Source organism: Rhinolophus sinicus, chromosome 5 (genome assembly GCF_057876585.1).
Source record: "Rhinolophus sinicus isolate RSI-liver-muscle chromosome 5, RSI-T2T, whole genome shotgun sequence".
NCBI lineage: Eukaryota > Metazoa > Chordata > Mammalia > Chiroptera > Rhinolophidae > Rhinolophus > Rhinolophus sinicus.
This window is the reverse complement of record NC_142505.1, coordinates 70,504,543-70,517,545: the sequence shown is the minus strand read 5'-3', so window position 1 is coordinate 70,517,545 and position 13,003 is coordinate 70,504,543. Positions and strand designations below refer to the sequence as shown.

The 13,003-nt window shown below is 50.1% G+C and overlaps 2 protein-coding genes across 21 annotated transcripts in view; one reads left to right on the top strand and one right to left on the bottom strand.

Annotated features, from left to right (window-relative positions):
- LOC109437629 (uncharacterized) overlaps nt 1-3,415 on the bottom strand; it is a 29,284-nt gene extending 25,869 nt beyond the window's left edge. Inside the window, exon 1 of the mRNA XM_088798560.1 lies at nt 3,279-3,415. The gene's annotated coding sequence lies outside the window, so the exon portion shown is untranslated. The remainder of the gene's footprint in view (nt 1-3,278) is intronic.
- Nucleotides 3,251-13,003, top strand: part of MGAT1 (alpha-1,3-mannosyl-glycoprotein 2-beta-N-acetylglucosaminyltransferase) — a 33,204-nt gene continuing 23,451 nt past the window's right edge. For 4 of the 20 annotated variants that reach the window (XR_016021323.1, XR_016021318.1, XR_016021321.1 and 1 more), the window contains exons 1-2: nt 3,477-3,611; nt 4,540-4,970. The gene's annotated coding sequence lies outside the window, so the exon portion shown is untranslated. Of the gene's footprint in view, nt 3,612-3,874; nt 4,090-4,119; nt 4,335-4,539; nt 4,971-7,007; nt 7,085-9,658; nt 9,827-11,855; nt 12,053-13,003 lie in introns of those variants that run through there. The other 16 variants (XR_016021328.1, XR_016021325.1, XR_016021319.1 and 13 more) reach the window with 12 other exon arrangements.

The following is a 13,003-nucleotide window of genomic DNA, read 5'->3' as shown; positions in this document are numbered from 1 at the left end:
GTATGAATTGAAGGTTGAGGCATGAAGAAAGACTCTATTCTTGTTTTAAGTAGCCTGGGAACTTAAAACTTTTTGAGGGCCAGCCCGGTGGCTCAGGCAGTTAGAGCTCCATGCTCCTAACTCTGAAGGCTGCCGGTTCGATTCCCACATGGGCCAGTGGGCTCTCAACCATAAGGTTGCCGGTTCAATTCCTCGAGTTCCGCAAGAGATGGTGGGCTCCGCCCCCTGCAACTATGATTAAACACAGCACCTTGAGCTGAGCTGCCTCCTGGATGGCTCAGTTGGTTGGAGCGCATCCTCTCAACCACAAGGTTGCTGGTTGGACTCCCACAAGGGATGGTGGGCTGTGCCCCCTGCAACTAGCAATGGCAACTGGACCTGGAGCTGAGCTGCGCCCTCCACAACTAAGACTGAAAGGACAACAACTTGAAGCTGAACGGCACCCTCCACAACTAAGATTGAAAGGACAACAACTTGACTTGGAAAAAAGTACTGGAACACACTGTTCCCCAATATAGTCCTGTTCCCCTTCCCCAATAAAATCTTAAAAAAACAAAACAAAAACTTTTTGAACTTTCCAGGCCTGTGTCAATGCCTGGATATACCTCTGGACATACACCAGACTCCCAGATAACCTTCTATTATCCCCAGAAGAACTCACATATCCAGGCCACTTGACACCCATTATCGAGGCCACCAGATGTGACCAGACCTCCTGGCACCCATCCTCTAAATCACCTGACATCCATCATCCAGACAGCCTGACATCTGACTGATAACCCGCCTGGACCAACTTAAAACTTTTTTAAGAACGCAGGGCGGATTATTCTCAGGAATGCATGTTTTACTGTAAGAACTCTTTTCTTTCTTCTTCAGAACACTTCTGGGTTTTGGCCTAGTTGTGTTTTCTGTGTGCAAACTCTAAGACCCTTGAATAAATCTATCATTTATTTTTTAGCCAAAGGCTCCAAACTCTAAGTTTGTTCGACAGTTTCTAACGATGACGTCTTTCTCAATAAAAATATAATTTCAAGACTTCTGACGCAACAACTATTACATTCCCAGTACTGAAAATATGCAAGTTAGTCATTGCTAGTAATCTAGAGAAATCACGGGGATAGAAGATACACCAGAAGATTGGAGCCTAAGCTCCAGTTTCCTAAAGGTGTGTGTGTGTGTGTGTGTGTGTGTGTGTCAGTGGGAAAGAAGCTGCAAATCCATTCACAGTCCTGGCAAAACTCCACGTCATTAAACGGATGACATATGAACTCCAGAAATTAGTAGGAGCTCCTCTTGGATTCAACTTGAAGTCAAGAACAAGTCAGATCAATATATTTACTAGGGAAACCCAGTCTTTCCTCCCTTACTCCTCCTACAGAATACTTCACTTTTGACATCAAATATGTGGGTTTTCCCCCCACCAATCAATTCTCTGTGACACCATCTGGATGTCCTACAATTTAACTCAATTCTGACACCATCTACTTGGAGACAGCGTCAGATCCCACAGGGTAAGAGTTCAGTCCCAAGAGACTACCCCCCTTCAGAAGCCAATCGCAAGATAGTAGATTCCAGGTTACCCATAACCTCTGTCTAACTTGGATACAAATCCGAGGTTCCCATGACCCCTTCCTCCTTGGATTTGCTAGAACAGCTCACAGAACTCAGGGAAACACTTACTTATATCATCAGTTTATCAAAGGATAAAAGATACAGATGAACAGCCAAATGAAGAGGTACATAAGGGCGAGGTCTAGGAGGGTCCTGAGCACAGGAAGATCCTACCCAGTGGAGTTGGGGTGCATCACCCTCCTAGTAAGTGGATGTGTTCACTGACCTGGAAGCTCTCCAAACCCCACACTATCAGGATTTTAACAGAGGCTGCATCACCAGGCATGATTGATTGGACTCCATTTTCTGCCCTTCTCCCTTCTCAAGAGAAAGGGGGGGAGGGCAGGGCTGAAAAATACAAGCTTCTCATCATGGCTTCGTCTTTCTGGTGACCAGCCCTCATCCAGGAGCCATCCAGGAGCCCACTCAATTACCTCATTACAACAAAAGACACTCCTATCACCTAGAAATTATAAGGGTTTCAGGAGCCCTGTGTCAGGAACAACAGTTAAGACCAAATATTAGAACTAAAACTGCTCCTAGGGCTCTTAACACTTAGGAAATTCCAAGGGTAATTTCATGAGCTCTGTGCCAGAAAGTAGAAGGGGGCGGGGGAACGACCAAATATATATTTATTATAAATCACAACATCACAGAAGATATGCCAGAAGAGTGGAGTCTAGGTTCCAGTTTTCAAAAGGGGGGAAAAAACAGTCTGTAAATCCATCCATAGTCCTCGCATGATTCTAGAACATTTCATTAAATAGATGACATCTGAACTCCAAAAATTAGTAGTAATTCCTTTAAGATTCGACGTGAAGTCAAGAGCAAGTCAGCACAATATATTTAGAAAAAAGCAACCAGGGTAATTTTGGAATTTGCAAGTCCAGTGTTTGAGGGACAGCAAACGTTTCTTTGGAGGAGACAAGTCTCAGGTGGCATGCAATGGTGGCACTATTGGCTAGTGTTTCAGACGTAATCACCAACCCCGATTGGGAGGTTCCCGTCCACCCCCTCTCACTTTCTGGCCACTTAACTGCGGGCACACCTCTCTGCTGCTCAAGGGATGGTAACTGTGCTCCCCAACGTGCTTCGCACAGTGCGTGCACAACGAAGGGCTGTCCTGGGGCGAGGGAGGGGCATTCATTTTGAGTATTCTCACCCTCTTTTTACACCCGAGGAAGGTCCTGCCACAGCGAGAAAAAGCGATGAACAGAAGAAAACAACTTTCTCTGGCACTGCCACAGAGCTCTCAACACAAGAAGAGTGAACACAGGCCTTAGTGCTTTTTGAATTGTTTTTCGGTGGGAGAACGCCGTGGGCAAAGGCGAACAGCCACGGCCATTTCCAGAACCCACAGCAAGCGGACGGTTGCTAGGCAACCATAGGAAGGAGGGAAAGGGAACAGGCAGCCCCGCCCATGCTCCGCCCCCATTTCAGCAATCCTCGCCCCACCCTCTCCCCGCCCAAGTCCCGCGGGGCTAGGCAGTCCAAGCATCAACGCCCGCGACAGGCCAAGAAACCGTGACGCATGCGCACTCCTTCCCGCGCGGTTCGACGTGACGCGCGCTCCCGCTCTCGACCACATTCTCTGCCCCTCCCCTTCTTGCCTGGCAGCAAGTGTGGCCCCCAGGTCAGCTTTCACCCAGATCCGGCCCTGCCCACACCTGCTCTTCAGTCCTGTGGACAGTGACTGTAGAACAACGTCAAGTCTGCGGACCCACATCCCGTGCTCCCTTGGTGGCGGTGGTGATGGGCCCCCCGTGTGGGGTAGAATAAGGCGGGATGAGAGGAGGCGGTAGCAGTCGCGCGCTCACTTCCGGAGGACGGGCGGAAGTGGCTGCTGTGGATGGTGGGGGGAAGGAGCGCGAGGGGAGGGCCGGGCCGCCGGGGGTCGAGGGGGTGGGGCCTAAGCCAGCAGTGGGGACCCGGCCTGGGGCCTGGACTCCGGCCGGGGGCGCGCGGCGACTCCCATCCGAGACTGGGCGAGCGGAACCCAGGTAAATACCCGGGCAGATTGGGCGAGGGTTGTCCGGGCGGCGGAGGAGTGGGAGTCAGAGTCTAGGAAGAGTCGCTGTCACCCCCTTCCCCGGTGAACACAGATGACTGCATTTCCGAGAAAGGTGGGAGGAGTTAAATTCTTGGCGGGGGGTGGAAGGGGTGTCATGCGGACGCCACGCCCCTACAGGAAGTGTGTGTGTGTGTGTGTGTGTGTGTGTGTGTGTGTGTGTGTGTGTGTGTGTGTGTGTTGAGTAATAAAGTTAGAAGCGGGGGTGACAGGGCTGGACTCCCGGACTGAGGGACTGGAACACTGTGGGGCTACTGCAGGCAGGACTCGGGCCTCAGACATTCCAGGAGCGTGTTCTCGGGAGTGGCCCCGGGGAAGGAGTTTGACAACGATTAGGAATTACATCTCTGGCACAGTTTTGGAAGCTGAGGGGGAGGTGAAAGGAATGGAGCAAAGAATGCATGTGGAAGGTGCCAACATCTAGGTTTGGAATGGGTTTAGCTCCGTTGGGGAGAGGTAGACGATTATAACATTGCCCACCCTAAGAAGCTTGGGAGACGTAGGGCGATTAGTGTGTGGCACTAACAAGACAAGAGGACCGGAGGAGGATGTTCTTTTCCACATTTCTTAGAAGACAGTCTTCACACACCGTCAGTGCTTTTGGTTACTTTTCTGTTGTGGGAATAGATGCAATCATTCCTTTATCCTGACCCATGTATGTATATACATATTGATGAGGTGGCTGTGTTTTGGGAGGGCAGTATATGAGTGAAACAGGTACTTTGTATAACTTTGTGGAGTTGTTTAAGGAAGGATTTTGCATGATAGAGCATAGTAAAGGGGTCTAATTTAGATAGGGGGTCTTAGGAATCCATTTGAGTATATAATAGAGAGTGCCATAATGTTGAAATATTCCACAGGTTAACACAGAAATCAGCCTCCTGGGCCATGCGGGTTCTCAGGCCTGTTTCTTCTCATGAGCCCCGCAGAAGACAACAGAGCCAGTCCTCACAGTGGATGACTTCCCCTTCCTGAGCAAGAGATGGGATAGTACCTGGGACCCACCCAACACCAGACTCTGGGCTTAATAAGCCAGCTGAATGAAGGGATGTAACAGACCCCTGGGGGGGACACTGAAGCCTGCAGTGGGGGGGGAGGGGCCTGGACATACCCCTTCCCCCCCAGACTCCTCCCCCTCAGAGTCCACTCAACCATGGACTTTGGACCTGGATAAGAGGAAAGAAGCTGCACTTTGTTTGGTGTCTCTGATTTGGGATTCTCAATTTTGGAAATGGTGTACTGGATGGGGGTTTGATGATCTCAGGGGAGCAGCTGAGAGAAGAGAAGAAAGGTAAGGTTCCTGTCTCATTTCCCACTTGGTGTCTTGCTGCTCCTATGCAGAAAGTGTTGAGTGGGGCAAGTGTGGGGATACTGCCGTTCAGGAGTACCCCGATGAGAACCCTTACCCTGGTGGGTACACAGGAAGCTTCATCAATCCTTCACCTTCTCCTTGTGCAGACTTGTTCCTAGCTACTCCTCACCCAGGAAGGGGGACCTGGTAGCGAGCAGTGGCAGTTTGTGAGGTTAGGCCAAGGAGAACATGAAAAGAATTCAGCCCTCTGAAAAGAGGTTGGATTAGATTGCCTTAAGGGCCTTTCTAACAGTGAGGTAATAGGATTCCAAGTCAGTGGAGCTAAACTAAGACACTGGAATGGATAACCCCAGCCAGAGGCAGGCTGTTGTGTTTTGAGGAGCTGAGTAGAACTGCCTTGAGGAGGGTGGTCTAGATAACCTCCTAAGTTGCCTCTCCTCCTAAAAGGAAGCTTAGACCATGAGACCTCATGGGAAGAGCAGAGGAGTAGAAAACAGAATTGGGCATTAGTAGGATTTATGTTCTAACTCTTACTTTCTTAGTATACATTGGTTAATCTCTGCCATGTTCTCTTCTCCTGTAACATGGGGATAACTAGCTTTCCAGGTCCTTCACAGGTTATCACAAAGGGCAAAGGAAATGATAGATTTCGAAAAGTGTCCAGGGTTGTGTATGTATAAAACAGTAACACTGACATTGCTTGATGTGCTCATATAATTGTTACATAGAGAAAAGCTCTGTTTTTTCATTGAATTACTGTGCTGGCAAAACCTTGAATGGCCTTAATTAAAGCCTGCCCTGCATTTGTCTCATCCTGATGCAATTAAACAGTACCTGGGATCAAGTTGTGGAAAGGTATATGGGTCTAAAGAGGACTTAGACTGAGGGATTCTCGCTCTTAGGGCTCTCCAGTCAGCGTGGCAAGAGTCTTCCAGAGTGTGGAGGAAAATAAAAGGCTCAAAGGCTCAAGGGTCGAGTGTCTGGTTAGGAGATGAAGCTCCATTTTTTGGAGTGAGTGCTGGAGCTTTCCTTCCTGTGCTATATCCTAGTCTCCTCTTTTGCTCTTTAAGATGACAGTTTTTTCAGACTACCATCTCTTAGCCCTTTATATTTTCATAGACTCTGTTCCCCCTTAAAGAAGACCTGTTGCTCAGAGTTACCTTCCTACCTCCTGCCCATTCCTTCCTGGAACTCCAGTTTACCTGTGCCCAGATGCCTGCTTTTCTCAGTGACAACACAGGAGAAGGTGTTGGGAGAAAGGAGAGGTGTTGGAAATTTTGATAGACAGTGGGGTATGTGACCTGGGTGAGGAGCAGGACGCTTGGCTTCTGGCATCTCTTTGCCTTTCACTAGCTGGGTAAACATCTGGGCCTCACATTCATTGGGGGCTGGCAGCAATAACTAAGGTCATTTGCAAGCTGAAAATCATGTATTTAGGACTCAGTTTCTCCCCCCCCCCTTTTCTTCTTTGTCATAGGAATCCCTGAGTCCCCCCAGTGGCCTGAAGGTTGGGCAGGCAGGTTTGGGTAGAGTCACAGGTCCTGAGCTGTTCCTTCTCCTTTGGTCTGATGGGTGGGGGCAGTGCCCTTGAGGCCAGGCTTTTACTTTAGAAGTTCCAGATTTCAGGAAGGGCATGTCACCTCTCCCAGCTTCGCCCAGTAATTCCTGGTGCCAGTTGTTGCTTAGGCACCGGGATCACAGCAGTCCTTCAGGTATGTGTGGTCCCAGGATGACACTGCAGCCCTCATCCTACCTGGGAGACCTGTGAGTGCTTCAAAACACTTTTAAGTACCACGGAGTTGTGCTATATTTGTATAGTGCTTATATTATGTGAAGTGTCCAGGCTGTTGTGTTGTCAGTTTTTGTCACCACATTATTCTGAGGAGGAGCGAGAGGGATTATTTCCCCAGTTTGATAGGTGAGGGGAAGCTACAGAAGCCCTTAGCAGGAAGGGCTGGCTTGAGTGTGGACGGTCAGGCCTATGATTGCCTGCTCAGTGCTATGCTGCTTCTATAGCTTCGGACCTGCTGCCGTCTCGATTCTGCTGCAAATCTCCAGGGAGGGGAACTCAGTGCCCTGTCAGACAGCCTCTGGTAAGACATTTCCTACTTGGAGTGAGCCAGAATTCCTCTCCCCTGCCATTTCACCAGAAGCGCTAGTCCTGCCCTCCGCCTGACCCTTCCACAAGACAGTCCTCTCAAGAGAGCCATCAGCCCTGTCACATGGACACCTTCGCACAGGGTCACCAGGATGCTCAGGCGACTTAGCCAGGACAGGCTTGACCAAATGTTGTGTGTGTTTCAACTAAACTTACTTACACCCCTCTCTCTTCCAAAAGGAATTGTAGGTGGCTAACCAAAAGTTCCACTTCACACACATTGCTCAGTAATTATTGTGTTAATCTTTTCTCCTTTCTTTGATCTTGTTGAGCTGAGTTTCTAGGTCTCCATGGGGAATGGGGACGTTGGGAGGAGGGAAGGGGGAAAATAGACACAACATTGATTTAAAATATTGCTTTTACTTCTCATGGTTTCAATCCAAGGTCTGTCTTATGTTCAGAGCATGAACTCTTTCTAAATTGTAAAAAAAATTCAAGTTATCTTGGGCGTGGTATATGGGAGGGCAGTTTCCTGCAACAATTTTCACTTCCTTCTCCTTATCTCTCTGGTCTTCTTCTGGAAGTGATGGGGGGTAGGCAGGATACAGTATTGCCCCTTCTGTTCTCTCTATCCTGTAATCAGATCTTCCTGTTTCTTCCATATTCACACAGTCCAATCTGAGTTGCATCCAGAATCAGGCTCCTTGTTTCTTTGGCCCTTCTTCCCCCATAACCTCTCCCCACGAAACCTCCATCCAGAGATTATAGGGCCTCTTTTTTTCCCAGGTCAATTTGGCACTTATCACCCTGGCTTCTTGCCTCTCAGACCAAATGTTTTCTCTTGCTTCCATCCAAAAATTCAGCCCATCCCAATTCTCTAACCAGACCTTTTCTTCTTGGGATAGTCCTCTTGTAGTTGGTGAATTTGTACTTGTCGGTCTGACTGTGAGCCTTGGAATTTAAACAAAGGACTGTCATAATGAGATATGAGTTATGGTGGACAGACAGTCCTCCATCTTGTTCCACATTGAACTGCCTTAGATGGAGAAGAATTATTGTTAGAGGTGGGAATCTGACACCCTCATGGGCTGGTTGGTCTCCCCACTTTTCAGCATCCCACTGTCCTTTGTCCGGAAAAGTGATTTTAGCTTCTGATATCGTGGATCTACAAATGATTGTTTCCCAACTTTTTACACTTTTAGGAACTTTATCATTTTCCCTCTAGTCTTGACATGGAATGTGAGTATGTAGGCCTTCCACATCCCCTACATGAGGAAAAGCTTAGAGGGCAAAGGTGCAGGCACTGGCCACTGGCTGGCACGTGAGCGTGGGCTCGCATTTCCTGCCAGTCCACGCAATCAGCTAAGCTACAGACCTTGGACAGACAAAGACACAGTCCAGCCTCCCTGATGTGTCAGCTCTTCTCTCACTCTACTTCTTCAGGGCTGAGCTCCATCTGCTTCTACCAAGATTCCCTTGCTGCCCCACTCTGCACCTGTCGTGCTGGACACACAGACATCTCAGAGGGCCCCTGCATTCCAGGGTGCATGAGGGGAGGGGGTTAACACTAGCTTTGGAGGCAAGAGTGCCTGGATCTAAAACCGGGCTGTACTCTCCGCTAGGTCTTGTGACCTTCAGCAGTTGGCACTTACCCTTAGTCTCAAACTCCTCATCTGTAGACCAGGATGACAGTGCATACTCTGCAGACCTGCTAGGAGGGTTAAAGGAGAGGCTGAGGGTGGGGTCTGGCTTGTGGAGGCTCCTGTGCAATTGTTTTAGCACTCACATCCAGGCAGGGGCCTTAGGGCATACCCTACCTTTTGTTTCTTTAGTACCCTGTGTAACTGCTGGTTTCTTATAGAAACAAGTGAGCGAAGTCAGTAACCACACATCACAAAGTTCTGACCTGTGCTGCTCTGCAACACTGGGGAGGGAGGAGCGTGGCCAAGGGTCTGGTGCCAGTAGAGTGTCCTGAGCACATGTAGGGTTGGCCCTGGACTCAGTCCTTCTGTGGAAAGTCATTTGCAGAGCAGCCAGTAGTCCTCAGCTCCCAACCCCCACTTCTCAGGGTTAGATCAGACTTTTCCAGATTCTGTCCCCATCCCCTTTCATAGAGCTGCCACAAAAGCCTGTGATTGAGTTTTTCTCCTGAGGTACAGTGGTTCTACTCTGGGGACAGGTCTTTCACTCAGAGTTAACAGCTCTCGTTCCTCACCCCCAAAGGAAAAAAAGAAGAAACCACAGCTGCCTTTCTGCTGCTTTTGGCAGCAGGTGTTTCCCCCAGCTTCCCTTTTGGCGTCTTGGTTCCTGTTCTCACATCTCTGCACCAGCAGAGAAGTCTGGGCTCAAGGGGTTGAGGGGTGGGTGGGGTCGGGTGTCGACCCGAGCAGTGCAACTGGAAGCAGGAAAGGGCCCAATAGTAACAGCTGCCTCCATAGCATCTCCCAAAGTTGGAGACCCGGGAAAACTTGGGCTGTCGGGACGGCGGGTGATTGTGAAGTCTGGGCGAGGAGGCGGGGCCTGGAGGGAGGGGCCCAGGGCCAGTAGGGGCGGCCGGCCCCGCCCCTGCCGGCCCCGCCCTCCTGGGGAGGGCCACGTTGCCCGCCTGGCGGCCCGGCCTCTGCCAGGCGGAAGGCGCCGGTAGCCGCACGAGCGCCAGGGACTCGCGGAGGCTCCAGGCTCGCTCTTCGCGCCTCGGCGCCTGGCAAGTTCAGAGCCGGGAAGTTGGGAGGATCTGGTGAGTAGAGGCCCGGGGACGCTGGCGTCCGTCACCTAGGGTACTTGTCCCCGGGAGGCGACGGAGGTTGGACTAAGGGAGGCTCTTGCGGGAGTGAAGAGGGCGCTCCAGGGCTCGGGTCCCGTCTTTAGCAGCTGCCCCTTTCCGAGCCCTTCGTGCCCCCACGATAGCCCCAGCCAGAGGGGCCTGGCCCGGGTCCCGGCCGCCGCCCCCTACCGAGCCGGGAAGTCGCGTTCTGCGTTCCGCTTTGGGAATCCCGGGCCTCCAGCCCTTGGAAGAAGGGCGGGCTCCGCGGGGAGGGGAGGCGAGGCAGTTGTGAAACTCGGCCTCAGGGCGTCTGTGGGTGCGGGCCGGAGGAGGTGGGGTCGATGGAGAGGAGAGGGCTGGGGAGCCGGAATGGGAGGTGGCCTTTCCCCAAACCCCACCCCGGCGTCTTTTCCGCGAGTTACTAAGGGTTCTTTCTATTCAGCCGTAAGGAAGAATTGATTCAATGTAGAAATATGTAAATCAGCAAGAAAACTTTTCTACCTGTTTGCTGACATATGTATTGTAGGGAGCCCTGAGACTTGCAAGGGCCCCATCTTGTAAACCCTGGAGCAGAGGGACAGTGGCGGGCTGGTTTGTCTCCAAGGCACAGTGAGCCCCGGGGTGAGGCTCCACCTCGGTTAACCCTTGCCCCTTGGGCGTGTTTAATTAGTCTTTGCTTCAGAACATCGCTGCCAGAGGTGTTATCCAACATTGTTTTTTGTCGTTTATAATGCTTTTCAGAACATGTAGCCTTTTCTCTTAGATACTCATCACATCCTCCGGGATCTGCCTCCCACCGAGAATTACCCCATTACTGGAGAGAGCATGGAGCTCTCCTGGATCCCGGCTTCTGTGTTGGGTCAGACAGCATTGTAGTGTATCTCATCTCAGTGACGTATGTGACAGGTTAAATTTGTTTCCTGTTTGGGACAATGGAGACATTATCACTATCCTTTTCATCATCAGAGATGAAGATGATCCAAATGAGCCCTCTCCCTGTTCAAATGAGGGAACTAAGGCTTAAGCGGGTCAGGTGACTTGCCCCAAGGTTACCTGGTTTGCTGGTGCTGGATTGCCTGAATCCCAGGCTTTCATGCTTTTGCTGCGCTAGCATCATACTTGCCTTTTCTTTTCCAGGATGAATAACCTGCACCCCTTCCCTCCTAGGTCTTATTCTCTAAGCACTTCAATTATTTAGTGTATCTTCTCTGACACCCTTTCAGTTCTTCCATCCTCCTGAAATTATGGAGCCCGGTACATGATACAAGAGTCTAGCCGAGGTCTAACTAATGAATGAGAAAGTAATTCAGTTAAGTCTCCATTATCTGTGTCGTGTTCTATACTTTGTGGGTATGTTAGGCAATGCTTTTTAACATACTAAGCAAGGCAGATATATAGAAGGGAAAGTCTGTCAATATTCCTTTAATTCCCATACTTTTTAAAAAGCTAAATATGAATTATCCATTATTGCTCACCATAGGAAGTTGACTGTCTGGTGTTCTGTTGTTGTTTAGGAAACATTTTTTCCAGAGAGAGGGGACTGGCTGGAGAATACCATGGAATCAGAGTGTTAGAAAGGATCTCACAGCTCCTGGGCTTCAGATGAAGAAACAGACCCATTGGGGTTGGTGGGACCTGACCAGAGCCTCCTGGGTTTTGGCTGAGGGTTACATATACTAAAAAGGCTCCCACCACGGGGCAGGTGTCTTTGTACTTGATGTTGTAGACCAGCTGTGTGTCACTTCCCTAAAGAAGTCGTGAAAACTCTAGCAAATCAAAACCAGTTTTGAGTCTGTGCCTTGCAGACAAATGTCATTAATAACGGAACATCAGGACTCAGGTCAGGGTTGGGGACTATTGATCTGTATTAGGAAAGGAAGGTGTGGCAGGTTGTGTTTTCCCAAAACGGGCATGCCCATAAATACCCATTCCACATGTTTTTACAAGTGGACATTGTCCTCCTCCCACCCGTGGCTAGGTTTGTGATTTTCTCCCCTTGAAGGTGGGCAGGGACTTGGGATACCCCTGACCTGTGAGTAAGGCAGAAGAGATCCAAGACTGGATCATCAAAAGGATACAGCTTCACCTGGCTTGCTCTCTTTCTTGGGACACGCACCTTTGGAACCCAGCCATCATGTTCAGAGGAAGCCCAGGTCACATGGAGAGGTCATGTGGAAGGTGTTCCAGCCAGCACTCCAGGTAACGTCTCAGCCAGCACCAACGTCAGCCTTCAGACGGTGAGAGAATGAGCCTTTAGGGGAGTCCATCCCCCAGCTTTCGAGTCTTCCAGCTGAGGTCTCAGATGTGGAGCAGAGGCAGTTCTTCTCTCTGTGCTCCACTGTCCAAATTCCTGACCCATGGAACTGAGAAGGATACATGATTGCTATTGTCTTAAGCCGTTGAGTGTTTCATTATTCAGCAATAGATACCTCATAAGGACTAGGACGTGAGTAGACACTGGCCCTCAGAGTTTGGACGTGGGGCCTGAGCACAGAGGGCAGGACGAACTCTGGCCTGCTTGTCAAGCCTGCTTACATTCGTTTTACTCATTGTTTAGGATACTTATTGCTGCATAACAAATCACCCCAAAACTTAGTGGCTTAAAACAACAGAACCATTTCATTCCTACCTCAGCTATGTGGTTCTTGCTCCTTCCTGGTCTTTTGTGTGGTTGCAGTCAGATGTAGCGGGTTGGGATCATCTAGAAGGTGGCCTCTATGTGTAATGGTTGATGCTGGCTATCAGCTGGGACTGTGGCTGGCCTTGTCAGCTGGAATACCTGTAGGTGTCCTGCCTGGGTGACCTGGGCTTCCTCTTACCTTGGTGGCTGGGTTCCAAGAGCAACTGTCCCTGGAGCACCAGATGGAAACTGTATTGCCTTTCATGCAGGAGAGGGAACACAGATCCCACCTCCCCCACTTCTGGAGGGAGGACTGCCATTGTCACTTTGTAAGATGAGCATGGGGACGCTATATGTAGAGGGCGTCTTTGGAAGAGGTCTTGTGTCACCCTGATTTAGTCAATAATGCAAGCAGTCCTCCCTTGACCACTTGAATCTCATACATGTACCAAGCACTGTGGTGGGCTTCACGGTCATAGATCCTTTTTCCTGAGGAGTAAGGTGAGAGGCAGGTAAGGCACAGCCACAGA